Raw genomic sequence first — 6,320 nt, 5'->3', positions numbered from 1 at the left:
CAGACCTTCTTGCAGCTGAACACCTCCGCTCCAGCTGTTGATGGTGTATAGTCGGGCTTTCGAGCCTTTTCTTCCCAGATTTTTACAAAATATGGATGGACATTCAGACCTTGTTTCAGCCGAAAACCTCCACTCCCTCTTTTGATCATACATTGTCGGGCATTCGCACCTTTTCTTACCCGCTTTTTACAAACCATGGTCGGACTTTCACACCTTTTAGTAGCGGAACAACTCTGCTCCCGCTATTGATTGTGTACAATCGGGTATTTTAACCTTTTCTTACCTGCTTTTTGCCAACTATGGTCGGACATTCACACCTTCTTACAGCGGAACACCTCCGCTCCCTCCTTTGATGGTGTATGTTCGGGCATTCGAAACTTTTCTTACCCGCTTTTTACAAACTATGGTCAGACATTCACACCTTCTTGCAGCCGAACACTTCCGCTCTACCTTTTAGTGTTCTATGGGGTATTCACACCTTTTTTTTCACCGCATTTTATAGATTATGGTTGTAAATTCTCACCCACTCTTATCCGAAGACCTCTCCTCCTGCTTTGGTTAATATATAGTCGGGCATTCGAACCTTTTCTTACCCGCTTTTTACAAATTATGGTCGAACATTCACACCTACTTGCAGCCGAACACCTCCGCTCCCGCTTTTGTTGGTGTATAGTCGGGCTTTCGAGCCTTTTCTTCCCCGGTTTTTACAAATTATGGTTGGACATTCAGACCTTGCAGCCGAAAACCTCCGCTCCCTCTTTTGATCATACATTGTCAGGCATTCGCACCTACTTGCAGCCGAATACTTCCGCTCCACCTTTTAGTGATGTATGGTTGGCATTTGCACCTTTTCTTACCCTTTCTTACCCTACTGATTGCTTAAGATTAAGTTGTTTTTTCTCAAACTACAACATTTTTTTAATTGTTGAAACTTGATTTGAAGTGGATAAATAAGGAGGACAAACAGTTTTAAGTCAGGCTGATAGAAGGAATTAATTTTATAGCAAAATCTGTATTTCGTCATATGTCGAGAGATGCTTATTGCTGAAGAAGTTCTTTCTCATTCTACAAAGTACAACGTTGTTTATCGTTGAAACTTGATTAGACATGAATAAATATGAAGGACAAAGCAGTCTTAACTTGGTTAGAGTTAAGGAATTCGTTTAATAGGAGAATCCGAATTCGTGCATAACTCGTAAAATAGAGCTTATTTTCGGATTCCTGAAGAATGAGTCTGGTTCTTTCTCATGATACAAAGTTTGTTGTTTATTGTTGAAACTTCATCAGAAGTGAAGAAATAAATGAATGCCTATCAACAAATGTGGGATCTAAACTCTAGTGCTTCCTCTAAAATAATTTCCTTTCTCAATTCAGAAATGTGTGTGTGTAAGTCACAACACCCGTGACACCAAAACGGCTTTCTTTTCTCTCTTTTCTCTACACTCTGCACTGTGAGCACACACACCAAATCAGAAAGGCTTTTTTCTCTCTTTTCTACATTATGGACTGTGGGGACTCTCTTTTTTTTTTTGATTGTGTGCCAGGGCGTTGTCTCACGTATTAGATTATGCTTACGATACGAATGGGTTTATCAGTCACATCAGAATCCATACATACTGATCCTCCCGTAATAAAATGGTCGGATCTTATCAAACACACTTTGTTTCTTGTGACAATCAAGTCAGCGAAACAGCGTATACACGTCAAGACACTGAATCAAGTTTGCCACAAGAACTCATAAGTTTGGCAGTATTGCTCTGCCGTCAGCAATCATACACCCATTTTATTTTCATGAGACATGTGCAGGCACCTGTTCATCTACTGTTCTATCACTATGAATTAGTTTATCTATTATCAATAAGGATACTTCTACAACTACTATCAAAGTATGTCCAGACTTCTTATGTTGTCAGTTGCTATATATGAATAAGTGGGTAGCTACTGACAAGCATTAAGCATGTCACACAGCCCAAACATATAACATTTCAGGACACACCACACAGTAACAACCACAGTGAAGCGTGTCAAAGCCCAAACATGTAACATTCAACAGGACACTTACACAACACATTCAAATCAAACAGTCAGACAACATACAAGAACATATACCCCAGCCGGCATTGCTCCCTGCCTATTTTCCTACAGCTCACTATGTGTGCGCACACCTTTATTCACAAACTCTTCAACTTATACTCTTTTACCAAAGCTGCTACAGCTCGATTGGCCGAATACCCTTAGATCCTATTTCGGTGAATTTGACATCTGCCTTACATGTAACAGATTAGCGGTTTAGCAGTTTTAATTTAGTTTCAGTGAAGGAATTCATTTTATAGCAAAATCCGAAATCGTGAAGAACTCATGAAAGTAAGCTTATTCTCGGATTCCTGAAACTTTAGATTTGCTCTTTCTTTTACTGCAAAGTACAACGTTGTTTTTTTTTTGTTTAAATCTTTCTAGACATGGTAAATATGAAGGACAAAGCAGTTTTAACATAGTTTGAGTGAAGGAATTCATTTTATAGATAAAATCCCAAGAGTCTGCTGAGAAAAGAGAGTGAATGCAAAGTAGACTTTAACACGGCTCTGGGAGCGAGCCGAGTGTGGGCTAACCGGGAGAATTGCTTGAAAGAAACGCGACACCGAATGAGCGGTCAGAACAAAGCCTCAATACGGTGTTCCCGTGGTGTTTTTGTTGCTGCCTTGTCGATTGCACAGGGGCAAGCGTTTCAACCAAGCAACGCTCACCATGGGGAAGGTGGCTATGGCAACTAGCCTGATGCCCTGCTCCCGCAGTGACGGATAATCGTACTCGGTTTCTCTTCATAACATACAAGTCTTTCGCCTTTTACTAAAGACTTTCGTGGAGAGCAGCACTAATGAGTTGTTTCTATTTTTGGCAGGCTTTACCTTTGCGGGTGAAGCCCTTTCTGTCTGTGCAAAAGAAATCTTGTTACTGTGCAGAGTGACTTCTCTGAGTAGAGTCGCCTTACTTGTTGCGATTGTGCCGATGTTCGAAGCTGGAGTGCAAAGTTGTTGCTTGAATGGTGCTTGCTGGAGCATGCGGGAGTGCAAAGTTATACCATTTAAAAGGGCTGAAGAGTGCTCAGTGCAGCGGGTGGGCGGAGGTGCAACGTGACACTCTGGCCACCTATGGCCATAAAAAGAACACTGCTACAAGTGCGCATTGTGCCAGCAAGGGCCCTCGGACCTGAAACAGTGGACAGTTATCGCTTCTCGGCCTTTTGGCTAAGATCAAGTGTAGTATCTGTTCTTATCAGTTTAATATGTCCTCTATACGAGGACTACATATTAAATGGATTTTTAAGAATAGGAGTTGAAAAAGAAGCTTGCTCCGTTCACTCCAAGCATCGACCCAGTACTGCAGTGCCGCTGGGAACGGTGCGCTCTTCTCTGCTCTTGTGAAAAAGCAAACAGCGGTGCAGGATGGAAGTTTCAGGGAGCCCAAGATGAAACTTTCTTTTAATCTGCTGAGAAAAGAGAGTGAATGCGAAGTAGACTTTAACACGGCTCTGGGAGCGAGCCGAGTGTGGGCTAACCGGGAGAATTGCTTGAAAGAAACGCGACACCAAATGAGTGGTCAGAACAAAGCCTCAATACGGTGTTCCCGTGGTGTTTGTGGCTGCCTTGTCTTTTGCACAGAGTAAAAGACAAGGCAGCCATCGAATAGGGCCCGATTGTTCCTACTTGGTCAGCTGAGGAGCAAGGGGGGGGAGCAAGCGTCTCAACCAAGCAAATCTCACCAAGTAGGAACAATCGGGCCCTATTCAATGGCTGCAACACCTGAAAGAGATATTGATGCGAGACCCGATCAAAAGCTTTTTCAAAGTCTAAATTTAAGATGACAAGCCGGGTGTTTCTGTCTCTAGCGTAATCAATGATGTCTCGAATCAGTACGAGGCTGTCGGTGAGTTGTCTCTCTGAGATGGCACAAGCCTGGTCTGGGTGAATTACCTCCTCTAAAACAGAGGACATCCGTGTCGTTAAAACCTTGCTAAAAAGTTTACAGTCAAAGTTTAAAAGTGTGATGGGCCTCCAATTCTTTAGGTCAGTCTTATCATTTTTATCAGAAGTGAAGAAATAAATGAATGCCTATCAACAAATGTGGGATCTAAACTCTAGTGCTTCCTCTAAAATAATTTCCTTTCTCAATTTAGAAATGTGTGTGTGTAAGTCACAACACCCGTGACACCAAAACGGCTTTCTTTTCTCTACACTCTGCACTATGAGCACACACACCAAATCAGAAAGGGTTTTTTCTCTCTTTTCTACATTATGGACTGTGGGGACACAAAACCGCTCTCTCTTTTTTTTTTATCGTGTGCCAGGGCGTTGTCTGACGTATTAGATTGTGCTTAAGATACGAATGGGTTTATCAGTCACATCAGAATCCATACATACTGATCCTCCCGTAATAAAATGGTCGGATCTTATCAAACACACTTTGTTTCTTGTGACAATCAAGTCAGCGAAACAGCGTATACACGTCAAGACACTGAATCAAGTTTGCCACAAGAACTCATAAGTTTGGCAGTATTGCTCTGCCGTCAGCAATCATACATCCATTTTATTTTCGTGAGACATGTGCAGGCACCTGTTCATCTACTGTTCTATCACTATGAATTAGTTTATCTATTATCAATAAGGATACTTCTACAACTACTATCAAAGTATGTCCAGACTTCTTATGTTGTCAGTTGCTATATATGAATAAGTGGGTAGCTACTGACAAGCATTAAGCATGTCACACAGCCCAAACATATAACATTTCAGGACACACCACACAGTAACAACCACAGTGAAGCGTGTCAAAGCCCAAACATGTAACATTCAACAGGACACTTACACAACACATTCAAATCAAACAGTCAGACAACATACAAGAACATATACCCCAGCCGGCATTGCTCCCTGCCTATTTTCCTACAGCTCACTATGTGTGCGCACACCTTTATTCACAAACTCTTCAACTTATACTCTTTTACCAAAGCTGCTACAGCTCGATTGGCCGAATACCCTTAGATCCTATTTCGGTGAATTTGACATCTGCCTTACATGTAACAGATTAGCGGTTTAGCAGTTTTAATTTAGTTTGAGTGAAGGAATTCATTTTATAGCAAAATCCGAAATCGTGAAGAACTCATGAAAGTAAGCTTATTCTCGGATTCCTGAAACTTTAGATTTGCTCTTCCTTTTACTGCAAAGTACAATGTTGTTTTTTTTTTGTTTAAATCTTTCTAGACATGGTAAATATGAAGGACAAAGCAGTTTTAACATAGTTTGAGTGAAGGAATTCATTTTATAGATAAAATCCCAAGAGTCTGCTGAGAAAAGAGAGTGAATGCAAAGTAGACTTTAACACGGCCAGAAGGGAGAGGGGTATGGGGATATACACTGGGGGCAGCCAGGGACTGGCTGCAATAGGCATCCCCGCTACCAGGGAGCCAACACAGGACAGGAGGGCCTGATGTCCACCAGGCTCGGGGCCTGCAGCGACCATATTCTGGGAGCTACTGTACCCCCAGAAGGTACCCATCCCGCCCCACCCCACTCAACCCAACCCCACTCCGGAGGACCTCTACAAAAAACAAACAAACAACAACAAAAAACAAACAAACAAACCACCCGGTCACACCAGTCGCAGCAGCCCGGGCCTGAGACCCACCATCACCCAGGCCCCCCCAGGCCCCCCCTCAACAGCTGCGCTCTTGTGAAAAAGCAAACAGCGGCAGCAACAAAAACAAAACGGGAACACCGTATTGAGGCTTTGTTCTGACCGCTCATTTGGTATGGCGTTTCTTTCAAGCAATTCTCCCGGTTAGCCCGCACTCGGCTCGCTCCCAGAGCCTTGTTAAAGTCTACTTCGCATTCACTCTCTTTTCTCAGCAGACTAAAAGAAAGTTTCATCTTGGGCTCCCTGAAACTTGCATCCTGCACCGCTGTTTGCTTTTTCACAAGAGTAGAGAAGAGCGCACCGTTCCCAGCGGCACTGCAGTACGGGGTCAATGCTTGGAGTGAACGGAGCAAGCTAATTTTTCAACTCCTATTGCTAAAAATCCATTTAATATGTAGTCCTCGTATAGAGGACATTTCAGATATTAAACTGATAAGAACAGATACTACACTTGATCTTAGCCAAAAGGCCGAGAAGCGACAACTGTCCACTGGTTCACGTCCGAGGGCCCTTCCTGGCACAATGCGCACTTGTCCGCTAATACCCCTGTTCTTTTTATGGCCATAGGTGGCCAGAGTGTCACTTTGCACCTCCGCCCACCTGCTGCACTGAGCACTCTTCAGCCCTTT

At 43.0% G+C, this 6,320-nt stretch overlaps 3 non-coding genes across 3 annotated transcripts; 2 read left to right on the top strand and 1 right to left on the bottom strand.

Annotated features, from left to right (window-relative positions):
• The first annotated feature begins 2,804 nt into the window (after positions 1-2,804).
• LOC140317421 (U5 spliceosomal RNA) lies at positions 2,805-2,917 on the top strand. Its single transcript, XR_011917737.1, has one exon. It is a non-coding gene; the product is annotated as a U5 spliceosomal RNA (small nuclear RNA).
• Positions 2,918-3,225: 308 nt separating this feature from the next.
• LOC140317055 (U2 spliceosomal RNA) lies at positions 3,226-3,409 on the top strand. The gene has a single exon (XR_011917405.1). It is a non-coding gene; the product is annotated as a U2 spliceosomal RNA (small nuclear RNA).
• A 2,572-nt stretch (positions 3,410-5,981) lies between these two features.
• LOC140317035 (U2 spliceosomal RNA) lies at positions 5,982-6,172 on the bottom strand. Its single transcript, XR_011917387.1, has one exon. It is a non-coding gene; the product is annotated as a U2 spliceosomal RNA (small nuclear RNA).
• Positions 6,173-6,320: the final 148 nt, after the last annotated feature.

The sequence above is a fragment of the Leuresthes tenuis genome, unplaced genomic scaffold, assembly GCF_036924035.1.
Source record: "Leuresthes tenuis unplaced genomic scaffold, fLeuTen1.0.hap1 SCAF_10, whole genome shotgun sequence".
NCBI classification, from domain to species: Eukaryota; Metazoa; Chordata; class Actinopteri; order Atheriniformes; family Atherinopsidae; genus Leuresthes; species Leuresthes tenuis.
Note: the sequence above shows the minus strand (reverse complement) of the source record. Positions and strands in the feature narration are given on the sequence as shown.